Raw genomic sequence first — 16,988 nt, 5'->3', positions numbered from 1 at the left:
AAGACAACATTTATCATGAATCTATTATACATGTTCCACTTAAAAAATAATTTTACACCCTGCAGTTTCAGCAATTGAAAAATACTTTTTTTTCAACAGTTTTACATCAATGAAATGTTATTCATGGTTCGAGGGTATAGGGATAATTCATTTATTGTTTGTTATTACTGAGTTACAGAAACTAGACACCTCGAAGGTAACTTAGGAGAATAGTAGCTTGGTATAGAACTTAAACACTTATTCCACAAATAAGTGGCCATTGATAAGGCTGCTTCTTTGATTTTCCAGCTGACTTCATAGGCACAAATATTTAAATTAATTTAATTCAATTAATGTTCAGACTGTCTCTTTGCTGTAGCTCATGGAAGACAATTCCCGGCACATCCATTTAAAAATATATTGAGCAACTATTATCCACCTCCAATAAATTTAGCATGCATTGATAATTGTATAGTAAGAGGGTAATAGAGTAAAAAAGGTGAATATGAAGGGATAATATAAATAAACTAGACCAAGTGGATCCGTTGGGCCCAAACCTCTCCTGTATTGGTGCAGCACCCTCTCCTCTCCCATTCCCCCCTCCCCTCCCCTCCCTCCCCCACATCCCCTCACACCCTCCTCCCCCTCCCACTCCATCCTCCCCTCCCCGACCTCCTCCCCTCCCCTTCTCCACCTCCCTCGACCCCCTCCCTCTCCCTCCCACTCCATCCATCCCCCTCAACCCCCCTTATCCTCCCCCTACCTTCTCCCCTCACTAGGAGATAGATTTAAACTTTAAAATGAAAATAACTTAAAAAATATAACACCGATTTCAATGAAACGTCTTCCATTAACACTAAAGGGATAACGGTGAGTAAGGTGAGCCTAAAATTGTCGCGCTATCGTGTACCATTTTGGCTGTAGTTCAGGAACAAACAAACAAAAGTTTTAATATATAGATGATACCGACGTTTGTTTCCCCTTTATTTACTCTGCAGTAGCAGTTCCTGGTGCCCTTTCTAATCAAAATAATTTTCCCCATTTTACAAAAAGCAAGTGAAAATACAAATTAAAACAGTCCCAACAGTGCGGGTGATCTGCTGGGGTCTTACCTTGGAGACGCTCCGGGTGTTCCAAGGTCAGATGCCTGGGAGGCGCCGTGGGCGCGGAGGCTGAGAAGCAATGGTCGCCTGAGGCGAGGGATGGCGTGTTCGCGGGTCGACGTGTTCCAGATCCACATGTCGGCAAGATGGGGCCGCTGGAGGCCTTGCAACAGCCTGGGGTCCAATTAGATCAGGTGCTGCTCCCAATGGCTATGCGTGTGGAACAGATGCAGCCTGCAGCGGCATGGAGCGGCGGAGCAACGGTGGAGGCCATCGATGCATCGCCTGGTCAGGCTGACCCCTGCAACCCCAACCCACTGCCACCGCCTGGACAATGTGCCTTTATGGCCAAGTTAAGACTCTCACATTTTTTGATAACTCTGAACTTGAAAGGCTCGAATTGTCGCTGGAAAAATGGCAACTCTTGTGCCTTATTGTTATCTACTAATCTCACACTCCTGTACTTAAGTACTTAAGTACGATTGTGCCCCATTTACAACAAAATTGTTACTGTACTGTATACAAAATATGAATTTCACTCTACCTAGGTACATGAGACAATAAAGTACCATTGAAGTGGCTTTCAAAATGATGCTCTCAATATTAAAAGCTCTCGAGCTTTCATTTCATAGGTTATAGGGGCAGAATTAGGCCATTCGGCCCAACAAGCCTACTCCGCCACTCAATCATGGCTGATCTATCTTTCTCCTCTCATCTCCATTCTCCTGCCTTCTCCACATAACACCTGACACATGTACTAATCAAAATTCTTAGTGTGTAGGAAAGAACTGCAGATGCTGGTTCAAATCGCAGATAGACACAAAATGCTGGAGTAAATCAGTAACAGGCAGCATCTCTGGAGAGAAGGAATGGGTGACGTTTCGGGTCGAGACCCTTCTTCAGATTGAATCAAAATTCTTACTTGTAGCAGCACAACAGATATGTAAGCATTGTATTTTTAACTTGTAGTTTAGTTTAGCTATACAGCGCGGAAACAGGTCCTTCAGCCCACTAAGTCCGCACCGACCAGCGATCCCCGCACATTAACACTATCCAACACACACAATGGACAATTTAAATATTTCTACCAAACCAATTAACCTATAAACCTCTATGCGTTTAGAGTGTGGCAGGGAACCAAAGATCTCGGAGAAAACCCACACACAGCCCTGGGAGAACGGATAAGCTTCGCACAGACAAGTACCGGTAGTCAGGATGGAACCCGGGGCTCTGGCGCTGTAAAGCAGCCCCTCTACCGCTGCGCCACTGTGCTGCCCTCCTTTGTAAAACCCATTGAATTATTTTGTGATCATTCTCCTTTACCAAATACAATCTTGCAGCATTCCCTGAGGCAGGGACACCTACTGGACACTAGAGGGTGACATTCCTTCTTTACCCCTACACCAGCACAAATTTGCTTCTTAAAATAAAAAGTTCCGCTAAGCTAGTTATCTCGGTCTTTGCAAACACATAAATCACCCGCATACTAATCCTTCCTATTGTATCGGTAGAGAATGCATTAATGACGTACACTTTCTGATATAGATCATTAAATAGGATTTAGAAATCGGACAGTCTGAATTTCCCCCTTCCTATCTAATCACCTTTATTATTTGGTCCGAAGACACAAAGCAACTGGAGTTCTTCATGCTCTGCATGAATTTGAACCACCCGACATTACTCAATAGGCACAAAAAGAAGTCAGGTTAATGTATTTTACAAAGAGGGGGATGGGGAAAGGAAGATGTAAAGCGGGATTGACCAGTCTTATTAATACATAAAACTATCATTTTAATCACCAATTGCAAGGTATTATCTCATTTACGCTGAGCACACAATTCAAATCCATTTGTTCTTTTTGATGACTACTGCATTTCAAGTATTATGTTCAGTTCCTAATAAATTGCTGTTTCCTTCTGGATATGTCAGAGCAAAAGGATTTTTGTTGACCATGCACAATGCGTGGAATTGGTTTGCCAGGTTCATCATTTCCTTCCACTGGTTCTACCCTATTCTTTCTCCTCGAGTGCTTCTTCTTTGATTTTTTTAAACAGTGCATTTCCCACATTTCAACAGTCATTGCAAAGGGATTCTAAAGAGTATTCATACTTTCTAAGCAACTCACTTTGTTTACTTACCACGGTGGTTTTGATTTTGTTGATTCATTTTGTGACTCAACATCTGATTTCACCTGCTTAAGGTTTTGAATACCATCCCAAGTATGCAATTCCTTAACTGCTTCAATGTCCGATGGTTCTTCAGCAGGCTCGACTTTGTTCCTCCACCTCCTCGTTGTTTGCTCCCCTTCCATCGGTTCCGTTGTGTTCCATGTATTACGTTGTTCAGCAGGCCTTACATAGATCAACCGAATCCCCTTCTTCTCATTACATGTCCCAGGATCAATTTTATTATGTTTGTATATCTTCCCTGTGATCTGACATCAAGAACAATAAAGAGAATTAGTTTAATGCACAAACCCCCCCCCCCAAAAAAAGAATTATCCATGGCTGGCATGAGGAATTAAAGGGAGTGTTAAAAAACTCATAAATCATCAGAAATAATTTTAGACCTGAAGAATGGGAGCATTTAGAACTCAGAGGAGAACCAAGAAATGGATAAAGAAATGCCAGATGGAATAAAGTCAAGGTGTGCAAAATCTCGAGGGGAATAGATAGGATGGATGCACAGCCTTTTACCCAGAGTCGGGGACATTAAGAACCAGAGGACATAGATTTCAGGTGAGAGGGGCAATATTCAAGAAAAACCAGAGTGTCAACTTTTTCCACACACAGGATTGTGCATATATAGAGAGAGCTGCCAGAGGATATAGTTAAAACAGGTACTATAACAGTATTTAAAAAGCACTTGGACAGGCACATGTGGATAGGAAAGATTTGAAGAGATATGGGCCAAATGTCAGAAAATGGGACTAGAATAGGTGGGCCGAAAGGCCTGTTTCCATACTGTATGCCTCGAATGGTGTGAACATAAAATGGACTGCAGGAGGAAAATACTAACATTGGCAGGTGTGGGCCCTCACAGGCAGAGACAGGGGAATTAAAGATGGTGAATGGCAGACAAATTAAATCATTTCTTTCAGTTTGTCTTAAAGAAATAATACAGGTACACGAGAGAAAAAAAGCCAGTGGGAAAGAGAGATGGAAGGAACGGAGTACCAATCAATAAAAGTGAAAAAGAGTTGTCGGCAGACTTAACTATAAACCTTTACGCAAGACATGTAATGCTGAGGCTCTATAAGGAGAGATGCAATGTGTATGGCTCTGAAGATGGTCCAGAGGAGGTTTACAAGAATGATTCAGGAATGAGTGGGTTAGCACATGATGAGGGTTTGACAGTACTGGGCCTCTACTCGCTGGAGTTTAGAAGGTTGAGGGGGGATCACATTGAAACTTACAGAATAATGAAAGGCATAGAGAGAGTGAATGTGGAAAGATGTTTCCACTGGTGGGAGAGGCTTGGACCAGAGGTCATAGCCTCAAATTAAGGAACGCTCTTTTAGAAAGGAAGTAGAAGTGAGGAGAAACTTTGTTAGTCAGATGGTATTTAATCTGTGGAACTCATTGCCACAGAGGGCTGTAAAAGTCAATGGATATTTTTAAGGCAGAGATAGATAAATTCTTGATTAGCACAGGTGTCAAGGGTTATGGGGAGAAGGCAGGAAAATGGGATTAGGAGGCAGAGATCAGCCATGATTGAATGGCAGTGGACTCAATGGGCCGAATGGCCCAATTCTACTCCTATAACTTGTGAACTTTAACTGCGTTATGTTATTGATACCATTAATTTTGAATTAATAAATTACATTAACATTAACTGAAAACTTCAGTTTAGAAATTGATATGAATGTTATTCCAATGGCATGATGTTAAAACAGTTTGTGCATATATATCACTACCCACCACATTAATGATGTTAGATAACGGTCTACAGGGAAGACAGCTCTGGCTACTTTCACCTTCCAGACTCGAACTTTCAATCTGTTCTCTGCGTTTACAAAGACAAAAATATGCACATTTTAAATAATTTAAACATTTTACATAATTACCAGTCAATATTTATGCTGGCAATGCCATCACTGATTGCCCATACTTCAGTTCACCAATTGATACAGCTGTACCTCTTGTAAGTTGGTGGGTCTCAAAAGAAAGGCACCTGAGAATGCACTTGTATGACCTTCCAACAACTGCGTCTTAAGGTGCACACTTCCAAATTCTCAAAACACTATGGTGTTAAGATTCAAACAGCAAACTCGTAACAACCCGAACTCTTGCTCTCAGGATTATTGGTGCAGTGGTATCCAGCACTAGTGCTCACACACGGTCAAAATGGTGCCTTATATAATGACAAAGTCATGTAAGAGAAGCATTAAAATGAGGATTGACGAAAATAAAAATCTGAAGTGGTTTGTGAACGTGACCCAGATTTGTTTTTGAAGCTTTTGAACAAGCTTCTGAATCTTTTTGTCCGCTGAGAGCACATAGGAGGAATGTCCAGGGTGGGACAAGTCTTTGATTATGTTGGCAGCTTTTCCGATACATCATGAAGTGTAAATGGTGGAGAGTTTGATCTGTGCGATGGACTCGACTACGTTGGCATAAAATGGAGATGGGATCAACACTCAGCGTGTTGGAAAATGTTATGAAAAATATTGCTTCTGCGAGCCTAAACTGTGCAAACTTCCACAGCCCAATGCTTCAGACAAAGAAAATGTTATTCATGGAAATTGATTAAAATAAGTTAACATTCATTTTAATCAGGGAGTATTTTGGAATTCTATTTAAGAAAATCAGAATATAATTTTTTTTAAGGTTAAATAATTCTTGTCATTATCGTTTTGAAATATAGAGTGTGATTACGCAAGGTCTTACTCCAGACTTGGAAATAGTATTACAAAGAAAACTATGGGCACATCATGTGGACAGTGGTGCTCCGCAGTCATCGGTGCTGGGACGCTCGTTTGTGATTATAAACAACAATGTAGATGGATTGGTTCGTCAGTTTGCAAATGGCACAAAATTTGGAGTTGCAAACAGTGAAGACTTGTGCTCTGCGATATAGTTATATTTAACTTTCCTGCCCATGTCTGCTACGGATTTAATTAGTAAGAGCAAAAAGTTTACTGAATACTGGAAATTTGGAATCAAAACAGAAAATACTGGAAACACTCAGCGGACTGATTTTGTGGCTGCTTACAATACTTGGTTTTAAAGGTACTTTTTAGATTTTGGTCTTATTGTGTTGGTAACTGTTTCAATATCAATCAATTGAATGTAAAGCAATCATTAGCCCGACATGAATTCAATTAGAAAATTATATTGTATATCTCAAATGTTTATGTGATTTGTGAATTCAGTAAAGGCTAATTTCCATTACCTGACTGGTGCCAGCGGAACTGCCCCCGGATCAACGCGGGGAAAACCAGGGTGGTAGATTTCCGCCGGTGCAGCCAGGTCCCCCCGACACCGGTGAACATCCAGGGAATGGACATCGCGAGGGTGGATTCTTATAAGTACCTGGGTGTCTAGCTCAACAATAAACTGAACTGGACTGAAAACACCGATGCGCTATACAGAAAGGGCCAGAGCAGACTTTATGTGCTAAGGAGACTCAGGTCCTTTGGAAGGCCGGGGCACTCCTAAGGACCTTCTGCAACACGGTGGTTGCATTGGCCATCTTCTAAGGAGTGGTCTGCTGGAGCAGCAGCATCTCAGCGGCGGAAGGGAAGAGACTCGACAAGCTGGTCAGGAAGGCCAGCTCTGTCCTGGGTTGCACCCTCGACTCAGTGCAGGTGGTGGGAGAGAGGAGGATGATGGCAAAGCTAACATCGCTGCTGGACAACGACTCCTACCCCTTGCAGGACACTGTCACTGCACTGAGTAGCTCCTTCAGTGACAGACTCCTTCACCCCAAGTGTGTGAAGGAGAGATATCGGAGGTCCTTCCTTCCCGCTGCTGTGAGACTGCACAACCAGCACTGCTCCCAGCAGACGAGTCAACAATAACAGCTAAGAATGCATGGAAACAAATGACAATCTATGTATCTTTTATTATAATGAATGATCTCTTGCTCTCTTGCTGTCCACTTTGATGCTGTTACACTATAAATTTCCCCGGTGCGGGACGAATAAAGGAATATATTATTATTATTATTAACCGTTGTCTCCAGCAGCCCAAACACTTTACTTAATGCTGGAAGTCCTCCCCTGGAAAACCCGCTTGCATTGTACTGCAAAGTATCTGAGGAATCTTGACCCAGAATATGAAGAACAAATAAAAGAATTGTTAGGGCAAGAAGATAGTCTGACTGTATGCCCGCATCTATATTTTGGAAAAGAAGGCATAGCCCTAGCGGTCGGCCTAACGCCAACACAACAGAGGGTATGTGCGCTGGAAGGTATGGCAGTCCCCCATTTAACTATTGCAGTACAACCACCATATTCAGCTAGAGATCTAGGCCCAATTGTCCGAAGACTAGCACACCTAGCAAGTACCACACGAGAAGGTGTGGAAGAATTATCAGAAACAGAAGGAAGAGTCTGTCAGAAAAAGTCAGGAGCAGAGCAAGGACTACCGTTGGCTGAGAGCAAAGTATGCGGTAATTGCAGTGTGAAAAGACAGTTTAAAAAGAACGCCAAAGGGACGATAGTCGTCAGTCAGAAAAGCGCATAACTCCAAGCTCGACAGGAAGGCAGGATAGAAGTGAGTACGTGGATTGGTTGATCAATTAAAGTAGGTTGGTAAATTGGCCAATTAAGTAATTTAGTGACTGATATAAGCAAGACTTGCACAGGGAATGCAGCCCTGTCGAAGGAAGTGCACTGTGAGAAAACTGCGTGTCTTTGGCTGCGAGTCTTCGGCGAGGAGGCTGAGGTGAGGAAGTTACCTTTGTTTTTAAGCCTGTTTTTTTTTAGACAATAAAGTAATGGCCAATAAGTTGGTGCAGTGTGTTTCCTGCAGGATGTGGGAAGGTAGGGACACCGCTGGAGCTTCTGGGAGCTACAGCTGCAAGAACTGTGTCCAGGTGCAGCTCCTGAATGGACTTGTGGCAGAGTTGGAAAAGCAGCTGGATGACCTCGGGGCCATCCAGGAATGCAAGAGTTTTCTGGACAGGATCTACTGTGAGGCTGTCACGCCAAGGGTCCAGGTCGAGCGAAGGTGGGAGACTGTTTCAGGGGGGAGTGAACGTGGACTACAGTGGCTGTCCGGTGGCTGAGCCTGTTGCAAACAGGTACACCCTATTGGGAACTGTCGAGGCAGAAGACGCTTCCAGTCCGACCGGCAGACGTGTTGGCGGCTCTAACCCAGGCAAGGAAACTCGACAGGGGAGACCGAAGTCAGGAAGAGACATAGTAGTGGGTGACTCCATTGTCCGAGGTACGGACAGTAGATTCTGTGGCGACAGGCGGGACTTGAGGATGGTCTGTTGCCTCCCTGGTGCCAGGGTTCAAGACATCACAGACCGGCTTCAGAACATCCTAGCGAGGGAAGGTGTTCAACCGGAAGTCGTTGAGCACGTGGGCATGAACGACGTCGGGAGGAAGAGGAAGGAGATACTGCTACATGAGTTTAGAGAGTTAGGAAGAATACTGAGAAGTAGGATGTTGTCTCTGGACTGCTACCTTTACCTAGTGTTGGTGAGGGCAGGAACAGAGAGATCGGGGATATGAATGTATAGCTGAGGGGCTGGTGCAGGGAGCAGGGATTTAGATTTCTAGACCACTGGGGGGGGTGGGGGGGGGGGGGAGGAGGGGAGGTGGAGGGGGGAGGAGGGGAGGTGGAGAGGGGAGGGTGAGGAAGGGAAAGGGGAGAGGGAGCCTCTGACACTGTCCTGCCAGCGGCCATCTTCTTTCTCCTTTACTGTGGTGCCGTGCTCCTCCAGGGGAGTGGGAGCGCAATTAAAGGCGGTACAGGGAAGGGGAGAGGGTATGACCGAGGAGCCTTGGACTAAAAGCCTCTCCTGTATTGGTGTAGCATCCTCAACCCCCTACTCAATCCTCCTTATCCCTCCTCTCCCTACCCCCCACTCTCCCATCTTCCCTGACCCCCACTGTCCCCTTTCTCCCCAACCCACACTCTCTCATCCCCCACCAACACCCCCTCCTCCCCCACACCCCTGCTGTCCCCTTCCCCCCAGCCCTCCTCCCCACCTGCACTCTTCCCTCCTCCCCACCCCACCCTCCTCCCCAGTAGCACTCTCCCTCCCACCCCCGCTCGCACTCTCCTCCACCCCCCATTCCACCACTCTCTCCTACTCCCACCCCCCCCATTCTCTCCTCCCCAGCCCCTCTCACGCCCAACTCCAAAGACGTACAGGTATGTAGGTTAATTGGCTGGGTAAATGTTAAAAAAAAAAATTTTAAAAAAAATTGACCCCAGTGGGTGTAGGATAGTGTTAATGTAAGGGGATCGCTGGGCGGCACGGACTTGGTGGGCCGAAAGGGCCTGTTTCCGGCTGTATATATATGATATGATATGATAACTCTCCTCCCCAGCCCCACTCTCTCCTCCACCCCTCCTCACCCACCCCCGCCTCCCCCACTCTCTCCTCACCCCCACCCACCCCTCCACCCACTCGCCCCACCTGCATTCTCACCGTCCCCCTCCCCCCCACTCCCAGTCCCCCCTACCCCCCACTCTCTTCCCCCCACCACTACCCCCTTCCCCCACTCTCTCTCCTCCCCCACCCTCCCCCTCCTTCCCCCCACTCTCTCTCTCCTCCCCCACCCTCCCCCTCCCTTCCCCATCACCCACCTTTCCCTCCCTCCCCCACTCCCTCCCCCCACTCTCCTTTTCCCTGACCCTCAGTCCCCCTTCCCTCCCACCCCCACTCTCTCTTCCCCCCATCACCACCCCCCACATCCCCTCTCCTCCCCCACCCCCTCCTCCCCCTTTCACTCTCACTGTCCCCTTCCCCCACCCACCTTCCCCCCATTGCTTCCCCCACACTCTTCCCTGACCCCCACTGTCCCCTTCCCCCCACTCTCTGCTCGTCCCACCCCCCCTCCCCCACTCTCTTCCCCCCACCACCCCGCTCCCCAGTCCCACTCTCCCTCCCATCCCCACTCTCTGCTCCTCCCACCCCCACTTTCCCTGACCTCCACTGTCCCCTTCCCCCCACCTCCACTCTCTGCTCCTCCCACCCCCCCTCCCCCACTCTCTTCCTCCCACCCCCCCTCCCCCACTCTCTTCCCCCCACCACCCCGCTCCCCAGTCCCACTCTCCCTCCCACCCCCACTCTCTGCTCCTCCCACCCCCCCTTTCCCTGACCCCCACTGTTCCCCTTCCCCCCACCCGCACTCTCTCTTCCCCCAAACATCCCCGCTCTCTCTTCCCCCAACCACCCCCGCTGTCCCCCTCCCCAGTCCCACTCTCCCCCTACTCTCCTCACCCACTCTCACTCTCCCCCCCCCCTTACCCCCACTTTCTCCCCCCCCACCCCCATAATCCCATTCTCTCCTCCCCCCACACCCCCACCCTTCCCTCCCCCCACTCTGCCCCACGTCCACTCCCCTCCCCTCCGTGGAGCCGTTGGCGGCGAAAGGCACTTACCGAGCGTGCAGGGAGTAGGGAGCCCCGGACTACTGGAGTCGGGCAGCGGAGGTGGGACTACTCGAGGCGGGTGGGGCCGGTCTGGGAGCGTCGGGAGGGGAGAGAAGCGAGGGGAGAGGGGCGCTGCGGGAGGCGCGCAGTCTGAAGTCGCGACGGGCCGTCGGTGGCAGCGGCCCTCGTCGAAGCCGCCATCGGTGGAGGGGGGGGACTCGAGGACGCCGTGCGTGGGTTGAAGGGACGGAAGGGAAGGATGAGGACCATCACTCCGACCATCTCCCTCCTGCTCTGGAGTGTCCCCCGGGTGTGGGAGAGCGGGGAGGGGAGGCGGTGATTGCGGGCGGCTCCGCTAACGGCGTCCATCTTGTGTGTGGGAGTGAGGAGAGGCCGTGCCGTCAGACGCACAGCAACTTGGAAAAATGCGTTGAGAAATGAAAGTTTGAAAGTTAAAAATGTCTGTAACTTAAAAGATATACGACCAATGACAATTAAGCTCTCGCGGGCCACATAAAATGACGTGGCGGGCCGCATTCGGCCCGCGGGCCTTGTGTTTGACACCTGTGAGCTGGAGGCTCAGTTAGACATTGGCAAGTATGATGTGGGAATTACCGAGACATGGCTACAAGAGAACCAGGGCTGGGAAAATATTCAGGGGTACACAACGGATAGAAAAGACAGACAGGTGGGGAGAGGGGGTGGGGTCGCTCTGTTGGTAAGGAGTGATATTCACTCCCTTGCAAGGGGTGACATAGAATCAGGAGATGTAGAATCAGTATGGATAGAAATGAGGAATTGTAAGGGTAAAAAGACCCTAATGGGAGTCATCTACAGGCCCCCAAACAGTACCCTCGACATAGGGTGCAAGTTGAATCAGGAGCTAAAATTGGCATGTCGCAAATGTAATGCTATGGTGGTTATGGGAAATTTCAACATGCAGGTGGACTGGGAAAATCAGGTTGGTAATGGACCCCAGGAAAGAGAGTTTGTGGAGTGCTTCCGAGATGGATTCTTGGAACAGCTTGTACTGGAGCCTATCAGGGAGAAGGCATTTCTGGATTTAGTGTTGTGTAATGAACCTGATCTGATAAGGGGACTCGAGTTAAAGGAGCCATTAGGAGGCAGTGACCACAATATGATAAGTTTTATTCTACAAGTTGAGAGGGAGAATGGAAAATCGGAAGTGTCAGTATTACAGTATAGCAAAGGGGATTTTACAGAGGCATGAGGTGGCCAAAATTGACTTGAAGGAGGCCCTAGCAAGGAATGCGGTGGAACAGCAATGGCAGGTATTCCTGGGAATAATGCAGAAGTTGCAGGATCAATTTATCCCAAAGAGGAGGAAAGATTCTAAGGGGAGTAAGAGGCACCCGTGGCTGACAAGGGACGTCAAGGACAGCATGAAAATCAAAGAGAAGAAGTATAACATAGCAAAGAAGAGTGGGAAGCCAGAGGATTGGGACTCTTTTAAAGAGCAACAGAAGATAACTAAAACTAATACGGGGAGAAAAGATGAGGTACGAGGGTAAACTAGCCAATAATATAAAGGAGGATTGTAAAAGCTTTTTTAGGTATGTGAAGAGGAAAAAAACAGTCAAGGCAAATGTGGGTCCCTTGAAGACAGAAGCAGGGGAATTTATTATGGGGAACAAGGAAATGGCAGACGAGTTGAACAGGTACTTTGGATCTGTCTTCACTAAGGAAGATACAAACAATCTCCCAGATGTTCTAGTGGCCAGAGATCCTAGGGTGACGGAGGAACTGGAGGAAATCCACATTAGGCAGGAAAGAGTTTTGGGTAGACTGATGGGACTGAAGGCTGATAAATCCCCAGGGCCTGATGGTCTGCATCCCAGGGTACTTAAGGAGGTAGCTCTAGAAATTGTGGACACATTGGTGATCATTTTCCAATGTTCTATAGATTCAGGGTCAGTTCCTGTGGATTGGAGGGTAGCTAATGTTATCCCACTTTTTAAGAAAGGAGGGAGAGAGAAAACGGGAAATTATAGACCAGTTAGTCTGACATCAGTGGTGGGGAAGATGCTGGAGTCAATTATAAAAGACGAAATTGCGGAGCATTTCGATAGCAGTAACAGGATCGTTCCGAGTCAGCATGGATTTACGAAGGAGAAATCATGCTTGACTAATCTTCGGGAATTTTTTTTGAGGATGTGACTAGGAAAATTGACAGGGGAGAGCCGGTGGATGTGGTGTACCTCGACTTTCAGAAAGCCTTCAACATAGGAGATTGGTGGGCAAAATTAGAGCGCATGGTATTGGAGGTAGGGTACTGACATGGATAGAAAATTGGTTGACAGACAGAAAGCAAAGATTGGGATAAATGGGTCCCTTTCAGAATGGCAGGCAGTGACTAGTGGGGTACCGCAAGGCACGGTGCTGGGACCACAGCTATTTACAATATACATCAATGGCTTGGATGAAGGGATTAAAAGTACCATTAGCAAATTTGCAGATGATACAAAGCCGGGTGGCAGTGTGAACTGTGAGGAAGATGCTATGAGGTTGCAGGGTGATTTGGACAGGTTGTGTGAGTGGGCGGATGCGTGGCAGATGCAGTTTAATGTGGATAAGTGTGAGGTTATCCACTTTGGTGGTAAGAATAGGAAGGCAGATTATTATCTGAATTGTGTCAAGTTAGGAAAAGGGGACCTACAACGTGATCTGGGTGCCTTAGTGCATCAGTCACTGAAAGGAAGCATGCAGTGAAGATAGCCAATGGAATGTTGGCCTTCATAACAAGAGGAGTTGAGTATAGGAGCAAAGAGGTCCTTCTGCAGTTGTACAGGGCCCTAATGAGACCGCACTGGAATTTAGAAGGATGAGGGGGATCTTATTGAAACATATAAGATAATTAGGGGATTGGACACGTTAGAGGCAGGAAACATGTTCCCAATGTTGGGGGAGTCCAATAGACAATAGACAATAGGTGCAGGAGTAGGCCATTCAGCCCTTCGAGCCAGCACCGCCATTCAATGCGATCATGGCTGATCTCTCTCAATCAGTACCCCGTTCCTGCCTTATCCCCATACCCCCTCACTCCGCTATCCTTAAGAGCTCTATCCAGCTCTCTCTTGAAAGCATCCAACGAACTGGCCTCCACTGCCTTCTGAGGCAGAGAATTCCACACCTTCACCACTCTCTGACTGAAAAGGTTCTTCCTCATCTCCGTTCTAAATGGCCTACCCCTTATTCTTAAACTGTGGCCCCTTGTTCTGGACTCCCCCAACATTGGGAACATGTTTCCTGCCTCTAATGTGTCCAATCCCCTAATTATCTTATATGTTTCAATAAGATCCCCCTCATCCTTCTAAATTCCAGAGTATACAAGCCCAATCGCTCCAGCCTTTCAACATACGACAGTCCCGCCATTCCGGGAATTAACCTAGTGAACCTACGCTGCACGCCCTCCATAGAAAGAATATGCTTCCTCAAATTTGGAGACCAAAACTGCACACAGTACTCCAGGTGCGGTCTCACTAGGGCCCGGTACAACTGTAGAAGGACCTCTTTGCTCCTATACTCAATTCCTCTTGTTATGAAGGCCAACATTCCATTGGCTTTCTTCACTGCCTGCTGTACCTGCATGCTTCCTTTCATTGACTGATGCACCCAGATCTCGTTGAACTCCCCCTCGTCCTAACTTGACACCATTCAGATAATAATCTGCCTTTCTATTCTTACTTCCAAAGTGAATAACCTCACACTTATCTACATTAAACTGCATCTGCCATGTATCCACCCACTCACACAACCTGTCCAAGTCACCCTGCAGCCTTATTGCATCTTCCTCACAATTCACACTACCCCCCCAGCTTAGTATCATCTGCAAATTTGCTAATGGTACTTTTAATCCCTTCGTCTAAGTCATTAATGTATATCGTAAATAGCTGGGGTCCCAGCACCGAACCTTGCGGTACCCCACTGGTCACTGCCTGCCATTCCGAAAGGGACCCATTTATCCCCACTCTTTGCTTTCTGTCTGTCAACCATTTATCCCCACTCTTTGCTTTCTGTCTGTCTATCCATGTCAGTACCCTACCCCCAATACCATGTGCCCTAATTTTGCCCACTAATCTCCTATGTGGGACCTTGTCGAAGGCTTTCTGAAAGTCGAGGTACACCACATCCACTGACTCTCCCCTGTCAATTTTCCTAGTTACATCCTCAAAAAAATCCAGTAGATTAGTCAAGCATGATTTCCCCTTCGTAAATCCATGCTGACTCTGAATGATCCTGTTACCAGAACCAGGGGCCACAGTTTAAGAATAAGGGGTAGGCCATTTAGATCGGAGATGAGGAAAAACCTTTTCAGTCAGAGGGTTGCGAATCTATGGAATTCTCTGCCTCAGAAGGGAGCGGAGGCCAATTCTCTGAATGTATTCAAGAGAGAGCTAGATAGAGCTCTTAAGGATAGCGGAGTCAGGGGTTATGGGGAGAAGGCAGGAACGGGGTACTGATTGAGAATGATCAGCCATGATGACATTGAATGGCGGTGCTGGCTCAAAGGGCCGAATGGCCTCCTCCTGCACCTATAGACAATAGAAAATAGGTGCAGGAGAAGGCCATTCGGCCCTTCGAGCCAGCACCGCCATTCAATGTGATCATGCCTGTACAACTGCAGAAGGACCTCTTTGCTCCTATACTCAACTCCTCTTGTTATGAAGGCCAACATTCCATTGGCTTTCTTCACTGCCTGCTGTACCTGCATGCTTCCTTTCAGTGACTGATGCACTAAGACACCCAGATCACGTTGTACGTCCCCTTTTCCTAACTTGACACAATTCAGATAATAATCTGCCTTCCTATTCTTACCACCAAAGTGGATAACCTCACACTTATCTACATTAAACTGCATCTGCCATGCATCCGCCCACTCACACAACCTGTCCAAGTCACCCAGCAACCTCATAGCATCTTCCTCACAGTTCACACTGCCACCTAGCTTTGTATCATCGGCAAATTTGTTAATGGTACTTTTAATCCCTTCATCCAAGTCATTGATGTATATTGTAAATAGTTGCGGTCCCAACACCGAGCCTTGCGGTACCCCACTAGTCACTGCCTGCCATTCTGAAAGGGACCCATTTATCCCCACTCTTTGCTTTCTGTCTGTCAACCAACTTTCTATCCATGTCAGTACCCTACCTCCAATACCATGTGCTCTAATTTTGCCCACCAATCTCCTATGTGGGACCTTGTCGAAGGCTTTCTGAAAGTCGAGGGACACCACATCCACCGGCTCTCCCCTGTCAATTTTCCTAGTTACATCCTCTATGTAATGGACCTGCAACCAAAACGGTAAACCATAGCGCCACCTTAATCACTGCTCTCCTGGCGACTGTTTACAAGAAGTTTTATTTAAGTTGGTCGTATAGTTTTTAAGTTCGAGAGATTTTAAAGTTTAAATCTTTCATTTCTAAACGCATTTTCAAAGTGCTGTGGGTATGACGTCACCATAGCGCGAGCACGGCCTCTACTCACTCGCACAAACAAGATGGACGCTGTTAACGGGGCCGCCCACCCGCCCGCAATCAGGGGCTCCCCTCTCTTCTCTCCTCCCTCCCCACACTCGGGGGGACACTCCGACCAGGAGGCAGGTGGTCGGACTGATGGTCCACGCATCATTCCCTTCAACCCACTGCATCCTCGAGTCCTCTTTCCCGCCCGGGCCCAGCGCCCCGCACCGTTAGTTACCGCACACAAGCCGCAGCGCAGCGGGCAGCTTCTTCTCTTCCTCCTCCAGCGGCCGCTTCCACCGATGGCGGCGTCCAACAGGGCCGCTGTCACCGATGGCCCCGTCGCGACTTCAGAAAGATGGCGGCCTCCTCCTCCTCGCGCTCCGCCATCTTGTGCGCGCGGCCCCGCCATCATGTGCGCGCGGCCCCGCCAGGCCACAGTAACGGTCGCGCTCCGGAGCTCCGGCCGCCTCCCTGCACGCTCAGCAACTGCCATTCGCCACCAACGGGTCCGCGTAGGGCAGTTGGCGTGGGGGCCGTGTGTGGGGGAGGGTTGGGATGGTCCCAGCCGCTGCGATGTCCGCCTCCAGTAGTCCCCGGGCCGCCGCCCGCCTCGAGGAGTCCCAGCTCGACCGGGCCGCCGATGATCTGCTCGCCTTGAGTCGTCCGGAGCTCCCTCCTCCTCCCTGCACGGATCGGTAAGTGGCTTTCGCCGCAACGGCTCTCCGTGGAGTGGGCGTGGGGGCCGAGTGGCTGGAGAGGAGGGTGGGGGGAGGAGAGAGTGGGCAAGGAGGGGGTGGAGGGGGTGGAGAGAGAGTGGTGGGGGTGGGGAGAGAGTGGTGGGGGTGGGGAGAGAGTGGGCAAGT

At 48.3% G+C, this 16,988-nt stretch overlaps 1 long non-coding RNA gene across 1 annotated transcript; it reads right to left on the bottom strand.

The window, feature by feature from the left end:
* Window positions 1–2,891: 2,891 nt before the first annotated feature.
* Window positions 2,892–16,546, bottom strand: LOC144591347 (uncharacterized). Its single transcript, XR_013546791.1, has 3 exons — window positions 16,361–16,546; window positions 5,003–5,087; window positions 2,892–3,516 (listed from the first exon to the last, which is right to left on the bottom strand). It is a non-coding gene; the product is annotated as an uncharacterized LOC144591347 (long non-coding RNA).
* Window positions 16,547–16,988: the final 442 nt, after the last annotated feature.

Source organism: Rhinoraja longicauda, unplaced genomic scaffold, assembly GCF_053455715.1.
Source record: "Rhinoraja longicauda isolate Sanriku21f unplaced genomic scaffold, sRhiLon1.1 Scf000884, whole genome shotgun sequence".
In the NCBI taxonomy this organism is placed as follows: domain Eukaryota; kingdom Metazoa; phylum Chordata; class Chondrichthyes; order Rajiformes; family Arhynchobatidae; genus Rhinoraja; species Rhinoraja longicauda.
Note: the sequence above shows the minus strand (reverse complement) of the source record. Positions and strands in the feature narration are given on the sequence as shown.